This window comes from Hypanus sabinus, unplaced genomic scaffold, assembly GCF_030144855.1.
Source record: "Hypanus sabinus isolate sHypSab1 unplaced genomic scaffold, sHypSab1.hap1 scaffold_333, whole genome shotgun sequence".
In the NCBI taxonomy this organism is placed as follows: Eukaryota; Metazoa; Chordata; class Chondrichthyes; order Myliobatiformes; family Dasyatidae; genus Hypanus; species Hypanus sabinus.
The window spans coordinates 4,731-17,020 of NW_026781238.1; the positions used below are offsets into that span (position 1 = coordinate 4,731).

At 44.4% G+C, this 12,290-nt stretch overlaps 1 protein-coding gene across 1 annotated transcript in view; it reads left to right on the forward strand.

Moving 5' to 3' along the window:
- Positions 1–4,418: 4,418 nt before the first annotated feature.
- LOC132388480 (uncharacterized) overlaps positions 4,419–12,290 on the forward strand; it is a 39,048-nt gene continuing 31,176 nt past the window's right edge. Inside the window, exon 1 of the mRNA XM_059960824.1 lies at positions 4,419–4,485. The gene's annotated coding sequence lies outside the window, so the exon portion shown is untranslated. The remainder of the gene's footprint in view (positions 4,486–12,290) is intronic.

The window sequence follows — 12,290 nt, forward strand, 5'->3', positions numbered from 1 at the left end:
GCTGAGCCTGCGCATTTCATCGGTGCTTCGGCGCAGGGGAAATTTTTAACGCAGCGCCTTATGGGTAATCACGGTGCCATTAAACATTTCTGCAAGCACCGGTTCAACATCTATACCTCATTTTTTTCGTGTATATAGAAAAATCAGCAGCTGGTTTAACGCGGAAAGCGGCTCCCATAAACAATATACTCAATATCAAAGTGTATCTAATGCTAAAGTAAAACGCAGGTGTAAAACACAGGAGATTCTGTAGTTGCTGGAAATACAGGGACACACACATACAAAATGCTGGAGGAACTCTGCAGTTCAGGCAGCAACTAAGCAGAGGAGTACACACTCGGCATGCGGAGCGGGCTTGGTCTAAACTTTGTCTATTCCTCTCCACATTTACTGCCGGATCGGTTGATTTCCAGCAGTATTTTGCAGAAATTAACCACTTTTTTTTCAGTCAACCAGTTTCCAAATGCTTCTGATCTTTCTTTTGTAGCCAGCTCTGGGAAAAAGCCTCTGGTTATCCACACGACCAATGCCTCTCATCATCTTTTACATCTGCATCAATGTATTATACGAAGTGACAGTCACACATCCGTTGTGCACTGCGTGCTGATGATCGACCCAAACTTGTGAGTAAAGGGTAATCAAAGCTAGTGGCATGAGTTACAGGGCAATAGAGTCGTGGGGCAATTGAAACAGAAAGCAACAAATGCAGGACTGAGAGTATTGTATTGGAATGCACGCAGCATAAGGAATAAAATGGACTATCTTGGAATTCAGCTCCTGATTGGCAAACGTGACGCTGTGACCATCTGTGAAACTTGGCTAAAGAATGGCTGTCATTGGGAGCTGAACGTCCAAGGATTTAAGGTGTATCAGTAAGATAGGTGAGTGGGCACAGGAGGTGGTGTGGCCATGTGTACAAGAAATAATATTAAATCATTGGAAAGAGATGACATAGGATTGGAAGGTGTAGAGTCTCTACAGGCTGAATAAAGAAATTTACGATGCGTGTCGATGCTTTGGACTACGGCATAAATGGATTTGTGGCTAAATTTGCCAATGATACCAAGATAGGTGGAGGAGCGGGTAGTGTTGAGGAAACAGAGTGGCTGCAGAGAGATTTAGGTAGTTTAGGGGAATGGGCAAAGAAGTGGCAAATTGCTGGAAGGAGTAAACGGACAGACTATTGTTCAGATGGAAAGAGAATTCAAAATGCATAGCTGCAAATGGACTTGGGAGTCCTTGTGCGGGATGCCCTAAAGGTTAACTTCCAGGATGTGTCTGTGGTGAAGAAGGCAAATGCAATGTTGGCTTTCATTTCTAGAGGTACAGAATATAAGAGCAGGGATGCGATGGTGAGGCTCTATAAGGCACTCGTGAGATCACACAGACTATTGTGTGCAGTTTTGGGCTCCTTATTTTAGAAATGATATACTGACATTCGAGAGGGTTCAGAGAAGATTCACGAGAATGATTCCAGGAATGAAAGGGTTACCATAAGAGGTCAGGGTCCAGGGTCTTCTCCTTAGACCCTTCCTCTACTCTCTGTGCACCCATGACTGTGTTGCCACCCACAGCTCCAAACAGCTAATCAGATTTACTGACGATAGTACACTGATTGGCTTAATCTCAGATAACAATAAGACAACCTACAGGGAAGAAGTCATTCACCCTGACACACTGGTGTCAATAAAACAAACTCTCCCTTAATGTAGCAAAAGCAAAGGAGCTGGTTGTGGACTGAAGGAGGAACGGACAGAGGGAAGCCCCAGTTGATATCAATGGATCTGGAGTTGATAGGGTGTATAGATTTAAGTTCCTTCACACATCACCGAGGATCTCACGTCGCCTGTATATACCGGCTGCGTGGAGAAAAAGGCACAGCAGAGCCTATTTCACCTCAAGCCACTGGAGACCAGAGTCACCCCAACCAGAAACTATCCCAGCTACTACCATCCGGGAAATGGTACCGCTGCATAAAAGCCAGGACCAACAGCTTCTTCCACCAGGCCATCGGACTGATTAATTCATGCTGGCAAAATAGTATTTGTATGTTATACTTTTGTACATACTATTTATTATAAATTATGATATTGCACATTGCATATTCAGACGGAAAAGTAAATATTTTTACTCAGGTATATAAAGGATGTAAGTAATAAAGTCAACTCAATTCCCTGCCCATCTAGGATAATCTGTATCCCACCAGCTGAATGATATATATCAAGTATCTTATTCTACCTCTGTCCAGCCTGTATCCCATCACCTCAATGATATATATCAACCATCTTGTTCAACCTCTGTCCAGTCTGTATCCCACCACCTCAATGATATTTATCAACCATCTTGTTCAACCTCTGTCCAATCTGTATCCCACCACCTCAATGATATTTATCAACCATCTTGTTCAACCTCTGTCCAGTCTGTATCCCACCACCTCAATGATATATATCAACCATCTTGTTCAGTCTCTGTCCAGCCTGCATCCCACCACCTCAATGATATATATCAACCACCTTGTAGATACTCTGTCCACTTGTATCCCACCAATTTATACATCAACAATTTATCTTCTACCGCTGTCTTCATTGTGATGTATTTTGCCTTACTGAGTTATTTCTGAAATCAGTGTTTGTTACCTGGGTCTACCAGAGGATTTATTAAATGAGGCACATGGTAGTGTAAAGACAGCCATTACGATTTTAGCTTCGAATTTACCAAGTGTCCGCCGTGTTAATCTTTATCGGAAGGGGGCTTGGAAGCAGAAATAATGGATTGATAGTGGGATGGGGAGGATGTTATGTGTATTAACTGCTCATCCCTGTACTGGATTGAAGAGAAAACTAATGAATATTGGCATTATATTTGTGCAACTTTGTTCAGGCCATCACAAGTATCTTGTAATCTGTTTATAGTTGTGCATCGTATAAAGTGAAAAGTGAAAATACTATATCCGTTCAGCAGATCGGGCAGCATCTTGGACAGTCCCAGTTCCGACACTGGATCTTCTACAGTTTCTTCTTTCCACAGATCCAATCTGATGTACCGAGTTTCCGGCACTTTAATTTCAATTTGATACTAAACTTGTTTTATTCCTGTTAGCCTACAGGAAATGCGATGGTCAATAGTGCTGTGCATGATCTCAGTTAACAATAGGATAATGATAAATTGTGTTCAGTTTAGCTGGTGGAGACAATGTGAAATGTGAAACATGCCTGCAGTTGCCCCGCCCCAGGTTTTCCAGCCCAACATCTGGCTCAGTCAGAGGTTCATCAGGTTCCCGTTCTGCCACAGGTTGATGTCGGAGTGTTGATGCTTGAACTCTGAATGGCCGAGACACTGCAGCATATTACTGGCAACAAGGAGTCCTGGGCGAGTTGCTGTTTGAGTTGTAATCCTGGGCAACACTGGGCATATAGACCTGTCAGTATCTGGGATTTGACCCAGGACAGTACTTCCACAGATGGAAGATGAATGTTCCTCTTTTCACAATGAATCAAATTTTTTGGGGTGCTGGGCTTTGGTTTTGGGGAAGTCCCTGATTAAACCACGCACTGTGAGATGTAGGGATGACGTACGAGGATTCCAGGTTCAGAGAGTGACAGATTCAGCTGTGTGACTCTGCGTGGTTGGATCCTGGAATATCGCAGTGTTAGATCCAAGTTCAATAGACTCGGGGATAAACTGCCTAGGGTTATGATATGTGAGCGAGTATTTCTGTTCTGGGTTCAGATGTTTGTTTCTGGAGTCCCTTTGGAAGCAATAACTGCTATACTGAGGAGTGGATGAGTTACCATCCCATCCCTCACAGCGAGAGGCTGTGAGTAAACGGGCTGTTCCGTGTTTGCAACAGAAATAGACCCGTGAGTTTGGTGTTCAAACTGTGGTTGGAAATCCCCCCTTACTGCCACCTGCCTGTCACTCGGTGGAATGCAGGCAGAAGCTCAAGATGCTCGAAATCTTCACAAAAACTGAAAATAGTTGACACCACTCTGAGGAACGGCTTTGAATCCAAATCGCGAACTTCGTCCTCTTGAAATGGACCTGTGCACAGGCGCTTGTTTAGTGATACTTAGTGGAACAGTGAAGGAACCACAGTTTCCCCTGTGAATTATCCTGGTACCACTTTGCCTGTTGTTCCGGGAAATGTTTTCAGTGCAACTGCTGCTCACATGGTTTACAAAAGTAATCTCAGGAGTGAGAGGGGTTATATCGGACAAGCATTTGATGACTCTGGGCCTGTACTCTATGGATTTCAGAAGTATAGAGGTGGACGGGATCTTAATTAAACCCACAGAATGCTGATCAGCATGGTGACAGTGGACATGAAGAGGATGTTTGCATCAGAAGGAGAGCCTGTTATCTGAGAGGACAGCCGCAAAATAAAGAAGTTTCCCTTTAAATCTGAGATAAGAGAAACTTCTTCAGCCAAAGAGTGTTCGACATTTGGAGTTTGTTGCAACAGATCGTGGTTGAGGCTGTCATTTGGTATGTTTATAGCAATATATTATTATTCACTAGAGTAGAAATCATGTTTTATTAGCCAGAACTACTATACGATTAAATTAAATACAACACGAGGCATGGTTAAAAGAGCCATTACAATTTTAGATTAATTATTTCAAAATGGCTGCCGTGTTACCCTTTGTCCAAATGTAATTCATAGCGCGTGATGTTGAGTTTGTTATTTCCTTTTTCAGTTACTTTTGTTGAGCCACTTCCTCCTTTTCCATGGTAACAAACCACTAGCAGTGCAAGAAATGTTACATAATTTCCTCGCTCTGTGTTCACTTCCACGCAGCGTAGAGACAGTAACCTCGGGAGCAAATGCAACAGAATGATAGTGGGATTAAACGGTGCTGTCAGCATAGGCTGTATGGAATGAACTGAGAATATAGAAATATAGAAAATCTGCAGCATAATACATAGGCCCTTCGGTCAACTGTGCTGTGCGAAACGTGTACTTACCTCAGAAATTTCCTGGGGATACCCATAGCTCCCTACTTTTCTAAGAACCATGTACATATCCAAGATGCTCTTAAAAGGCCCTACTCTATCCACCTCCATCACTGTCGGCGGCAGTCCCGTCCACATACTCACCACTGTCTGGGTAAAAGAGAAGACATACCCCTGACATCACCTGGGTACCTAATTCCAAGCACCTTAAAACTGTGCCCTCTCGTGTTAGCCATTTCAGCCCCGGGAAAAAGCGTCTGACTATCCACACGATCAATGTTCATATCATCTTATACACGTCTATGAGATCACCTCTCATCCTCCGTCGCTCCAAGGAGAAAAGGCAAAGTTATCTCAACTTTTCTCAGAAGGCATGCTCCCAAATCCAGGAAACATCCTTGTAAATCTCTTCTGCTCACTTTCTATAGTTCCTACTTCCGTCGGGTAGTGAGGTAACCAGAACCGAGCACAATACTCCAAGTTGTGTCTGACCAGGGTCGTATATAGCTGCAACATTAGCACTCAGCTCCTGAATTCAGTCCCTCTGTTGATGAAGGCCAATGCACCGTATGCTTTCTGAACCACACAGTCAACCTACGCAGTAGTCTTGTGTGTCCTATGTACTCGGACCCCAAGATCACTTAGATCCTCCACACTGCCAAGAGTCTGACAATTAATACTATATGCTACCATCATTGATGAACTAGCAAAATGAACCACCTCACACTTTTCTGGATTGAACTCCATCTGCCACTTCTCAGCCCAGTTTTACACCTGATCGATGTCCCGCTGTAACCTCGACAGCCCTCCACACTATCCACAATACCCCCAACCTAAGTGTCATCAGCAAATTAACTAACCCATCCCTCCACTTACTCATCCAGGTCATCTCTAAAAATTGCTAAGGGAAGGGTGCCAGATCCCTAAGGCACAGTACTGGTCAGCGACCTCAATGCCGACTACAACAACAACTCTTTGCCTTCTGTGGACAAGCTAGTTCTGGATCCACAAAGCAAGATCTCCTTGGACGGCTGCGTCTTTACATTCTCAATAAGCCTTGCATGGGGTACCTTATCAGACGCCTTGCTGAAAACCATATACAATACATGTACTGCTCTAGCTTCATCAATGTATTCAGTCACATCATTAAAAATCAATGAGGCTCGTAAGGCACGACCCGACTTTGACAAACCCATGTCGATTATTCCTAATCATATTATGCCTCTCCAAATGTTCAGAAATCCGGCCTCTCAGGATCTTCTCCACAAATTTACCAACACTGATGTAAATTTCATTGGTGTATAATTTCCTGGGCTATCTCTACTCCCTTTCTTGAATAAGGGAACAACATCTGCAACCTTCCGTTCAGTTAATATCTGTGCATTAAAAATCAACAAAGACAGCTGTTACAGTAAATTTAAAGTAAAAAGGGAGAATGTTGGAAACATTCAGCGGATCGGCAGCATCTCGGACAGTCCCAGTTCAGAAACTGGGTCTTCCACCATTTCTCCTTCACGGATGTACCCTGGTGTACTGAGTTCCCAGCATTTTCTATTTTATAATTTTACATTGTGTTTCTGCAACCCTGAGGTTACCTCGCTTGTTCTCCAGGCTTACATGTTAAAAATCCCCAACTTTTATTATAGCATTGCTCTTCCTACAGACATTTTCTATTTCCTGCTCTAATTTCTAATCCACATCCCGGCTGTTGTTTTGAGGCCTTTATAAAACTGCCATTATGGTCCTTTTACCCTTGCCATTTCTTACCTCAACCCATAAAGGCTCTACTCCTTCGGATACTATGTCATACCTTTCACATGATTTAATATTATTTCTTATACACAGGCCGCACCGTCCCCTCTACTGACTAATCTATCTTTCTGACACACCGTATATCCTTGGAGGGATTGCCTACTGATTCTCTGTGGTTGGATGTTAGGAACAGGAAAGGGTCAATAACTCTACTGTGTGTGTTTTTAGTAACAGGGATATCGAGGAGCAGACAGGGAGGCAGATTCTGGAAAGGGGTAATAATAATAGGGTCGTCGTGGTGGGAGATTTTAATTTCCCAAGAATTGATTGGCAACTCCATAGAGCAAGGGGATTAGATGGGGTGGAGTTTGTTAGAAGGGTGCAGGAAGGTTTCTTGACATAATATGTAAATAAACCTACAAGAGGAGAGACTGTACCTGATCTGTTATTGAGAAATTAACCTGGTCAGGTGTCAGAACTCTCAGTGGGAGCCCTTTTTGGAAATAGTGATCACAATTCTATCTCCTTTACCATAGTATTGGAGAGGGATAGGTAGGGACAAGTTAGGACAGCATTTATCTGGAGTAAGGGGAAATATTAGTCTACCAGGCGGAAAAATGGAAGCATAAATTGGGAGCAGGTGTTCTCAGGGAAATGTACAGAAGAAATATGGCAAATATTGAGGGGATATCTGCATGGGATTCTGCGTAAGTACGTTTCAGTGAGACAGGGAAGAATAGTAAGGTACAGGAACCGTGGTGTAAGAAGTCTGTTGGACATCTAGTCAAGAAGAAAGGAAATGCGTACCAAAGGTTCAAAAACTTGGTAAAGATACAGATCCAAAAGATTATACGGCAAGCAGGAAAGAGCTGAAGGATGAAATTAGGAGAGCGAGAAGGGGACATGAGAAGGCCTTCAGGGCAGGATTAAGGCATTAATAAAGTATGTGAAGAGCAAAACCATAAGATATGAGAGAATAGGGACAATCAAGTGTGACAGCGGAAAATAAATGAGTCTGGAACTGGAAGAGATAGCAGAGGTATTTAATGAATACTTTCCTTCAGTATTCACTGCAGAAAAGCATCTTGGCGATTGTAAGGATGACTTACAGCTGACTGAAAAGATTGAGCATATAGCTATTAAGAAAGAGGATATGCTGGAGCTTTTGAAAATCATCAAGTTGGATAAGACACCGGGACCGGACGAGATGTACCAAGGCTATTGTGGGAGGAGTGGAAGGAGATTGCTGGGCCTCTGGCGATAATCTTTGCATTAACAGTGCGGACGGGAGAGGTTCCAGGGATTGGGAGTGCTGCGGCTGTCGTTCCCTTATTCAAGAAAGGGAGTAGAATAGCCCAGGAAAACGTAAACCAGTGAGTTTTACCTCAGTTGTTGATAAGTTGATGGAAGACATCCAGAGGGGCTGAATTTATGAATAATTGGAGGGGCATAACATAATTAAGAATAGTCAACATTGTTTTGTCAAAGGCGACCTGCATAATTGAATTGTTTGACGATATGACAAAACGCGTTGATGAAGGTGGACCAGTAGGTTTAGTGTGTATGAATTTCAGCAAGGCATTTGATAAGGTACCCCATGCAAGACTTATTGAGAAAGTAAGGCTTGGGATCCAAGGGGATATTGTTTTGAGGATCCAAAAATTGGCTTGCCTACAGAAGGCAAAATGCGGGTGGGTCATATTCGTCATGGAAGTTCGTGACAAGTGGTGTGTCTCAATGATCTGTTTTGGGATCCTTTCTCTTCGTGGTTTTTGTAAATTACTTGGATAAGGAAGTGAAGGCTGCGTAAGTAAATTTGCTGCTGACACAAATGTTGGAGGTGTTGTGAATATTGTGCAGGGATGTCAGACGTTTCAGCGGGACATCGATAGGATGCAAATCTGGGCAGAGGAGTACAAGTGGAGTACAACCCAGATGAGTGTGAGGTGGTTCATTTGGGTAGGGCAAATATTATGACAAAATATCGAATTAATTTTAAGACCCTTGGCAGTGTGGAAGATCAGAGGGATCTCGGTGTCCGAGTCCATAGGACACTTAAAGCTGCTACACAGCTGCTCAAAGCTTGACTCTGTGGTTGAGCAGACATATGGCGCATTGGTCTTCAACAACCGTGGGACTGAGTTTCGGAACCGAGTGGTAACGTTGCAGCTATATAAGACACTGATCAGACCCCACTTGGAGTACTATGCTCAGTTCTGGTCACCTCACTGTAGGAAGGACGTGGGAATATTAGAAAGGGTGCAGGGAAGACTTACAAGGATGATGACTGGATTGGGGAGCATCCCTAATGAGAATTTTTTGAGTGAACTCGGCCTTTTCTCCTTGGAGCACCGGAGGATGAGAGATGACCCGATAGAGGTGCATATGATGACAAGATACATTGATCGCGTGGATAGTCAGAAGCTTTTTGTCAGAGCTGAAATAGCTAACTGTCACGGTCCGGTCCGTGAAGACAGCATTCTGCTTCACAGTCCGGTCCGCAAATTCCGTATTCCCGTTATTCCTTTTCTCCCTTATTCCGTAGGGCGCATTAATTGAGGCACCTGATTCTCGTTTCGAGCTGGCAACATAAATTGCTGTGTGGTCCAATGATTCCTTGCTGGACCGTCCTCGTCAGTAACCGCGTCAGAATTCCAGTCAAGTTAACCCGCCGGAGTGAGACTGGAGCCGCTGTCTGTGGTTCCTGGGCGGCGTCGGGGGCTTGTAGTTACTTGCATCATCTTTTTTGTTAAGTTAAAGAACAGTCTATATTTTTGTCTTTTGTGTTCTCTCCTCCGCTGGGTATGTCCGGCCGTTTTCCACTACCCTGAGTGGAAAAACGTCTTCAGTGATCCATGTCCTGTGTCTAAGAAGAGTCCCGGCCCTATGTCCTTTGTCCAAGGAGGAACCCCGGCTCAGTGTTCTGTGCCCTGTGTCTAAGAGGAGTCCCGGCTCTATGTCCTTTATCGAAGGAGGAGCCCCGGCTCAGTGTTCTGTGTCCTGTGTCTAAGAAGAGTCCCAGCCCTATGTCCTTTGTCCAAGGAGGAGCCCCGCGTCAGTGTTCTGTGTCCTGTGTCTAAGAGGAGTCCCGGCTCTATGTCCTTTATCGAAGGAGGAGCCCCGGCTCAGTGTTCTGTGTCCTGTGTCTAAGAAGAGTCCCAGCCCTATGTCCTTTGTCCAAGGAGGAGCCCCGCGTCAGTGTTCTGTGTCCTGTGTCTAATAAGAGTCCCGGCTCGATGTCCAGTGACCAAGGTGAAGCCCCGGCTCGGTGTTCCGTGTCCTGTGTCTAAGTCAAGTTTGAGCCTAATCTAAGTCAAGATTCAAGTTCCAAGTCCATTTCGAGGATCAATTTCGAAGTCGAAGTCGAAAGTCAAGTTGCAAGTCCAAAACGAGAGCTAAGTTCCAAGTTCAATTCGGCAGTCCAATTAATTACAGGAAGGATATGAATAAGGTTGAAAGAGTGCAGAGAAGGTTTACAGGGATGTTGGCGGGACTTGAGAAACGGAGTTACAGAGGAAGGTTGAATAGGTTAGGACTTTATTCCCTGGAACGTAGGAGAATGAGGGGTGATTTGATAGAGGTATATAAAATTATGATGTGTATAGATAGAATGAATGCAAGCGGGCTTTTTCCATTGAGGCCAGGAGAGAAAAAGAAACAGGCCATCGGTTAAGGGTGAAGGGGCAACAGTTTAAAAGGTTACATTAGGAGGGGCTTCTTCACGTAGAGAGTGGTGGGAGTGCGGAATGAGCTGCCAGATGAAGTGGTGAATGCGGGCTCACTTTTGACAATTAAGAAAAACTTGGACAGGTACATGGATGAGAGGTGTATGGAGGGATATGGCCCAGCTGCAGGTCAGTGGGACCAGGCAGAAAAATGGTTCAGCACAGCCAAGTAGGGCCAAAAGGCCTGTTTCGGTGCTGTATAGTTCTATGCTTCTATGGCAGCCAATTCAGAGTCTAGTCCGAGTTAAGTCCGAGTCAAGTCCAACCCAAGTCCGAGTCCAAGTCGAGAGCTCAGTTTCAGGACAATTCAACAGCCAAGTCCAATTCTAGTCCGAGTCAAGACCAAGAAAGGTCCGAGCCAAGACCCTGCCAAGACATGAGTCCCGAGTGATGACTTGAGTTCCCTGTCAAGTTCTAGTCCCAAGTCCAAGTTCAGGTTTCCGGTTTGTCACTCTTCGTCTAACTTCGTGCTATCATGTTGTCCTCTCTCCTAGGCTTCCCTAGAACTCTTAATAAACATAATGAAGTTCCTAGTATTTCAGTATCTGTGTCTTGCATTTGGGTCCGCTTCCATCGCCCCCGTATGACACTAACATGAGAGGACACAGCTTTAAGGTGCTGGGAAGTAAGTACAGAGGAGATATCAGGAGTAATATTTTTACGCAGAGAGTGGTGAGTGCATGGAATGGGCTGCCGGCGACAGTGGTGTAGGCAGATAATATAGGGCCTTTGAAGAGACACTTGAATAGGGAAATGGGGCTTAGAAAATAGAGGGCTATGGGTAACCCCAGGTAATTTCCAAAGGAAGTAGAGGTTCGGCACAGAATTGTCATGCAGGGAGGTCTGCTAGTGTTATTGCGGAGGGTTTAAACTAGATTTGCAGGCGCATGGGAACCAGAGTGCTAGAGTAGATAGTGGAACGGGGGTAAAAATAAATGATGTTGGTAGTTCATGCAGAGTCACAAAGAGTTGTGTGTGCTGGTAATACACTTCTGAGGTGTGTATATTTCAAAGCGAGGAGTATTGTGGGAAAGGCAGATGAGCTGAGGGCCATGATTGACATGTGGAATTATGACATCATAGCCATTACTGAAACTTAGCTGCAGGAGGGGCAGGACTGGCAGCTCAATGTTCCAGGGTTCCGATGTTTCAGACGTGATAGAGGCTGATGGATGAAGGGTGGTGGGGGGAGTGGCTTTGGTAGTCAGAGAAAATATTACGGCAGTGCTTCGGCAGGACAGATTAGAGGGTTTGTCTACTGGGGCCATATGGGTGGAGCTGAGAAACAAGAAATTCATGACCACATGAATAGGGTTGTATTATAGACCACCCAATAGTCAGCGGGAATTGGAGGAGCAAATCTGCAGAGCGATAACAGACAACTGCAGGAACCAAAAAGTTATGATTGCAGGGGATTTTAACTTTCCACACATTGCTTGGGACTCCTATACTCTTAAAGGTCTAGATGGGTTAGAGTTTGTGAAATGTGTTCAGGAAAGCTTTCTAAATCAACATATAGATGTACCAACTTGGTAGGATGCAATATTAGATCTCCTATTAGGAATGAGTTATGGCAGGTGATGGAAGTATGCGTAGGGGAACAGTTTGGACTTCAGTAAGGCCTTTGACAAAGTTCCGCATGAGAGGTTATTTAGGAAGATTCAGTCGCTAGGTATACCTTGGGTGGTAGTAAATTGGATTAGACATTGGCTCAATGAAAGAAGCCAATGAGTGGTAGTGGAGGATTGCTACTCTGAGTGGAGGCCTGTGACTAGTGGTGTGCCAAAGGGATCAGTCCTGGGTCCATTTTTATTTACTATCTGTGTCAATGACCTGGAAGATAATGTGCTAAAATGGATC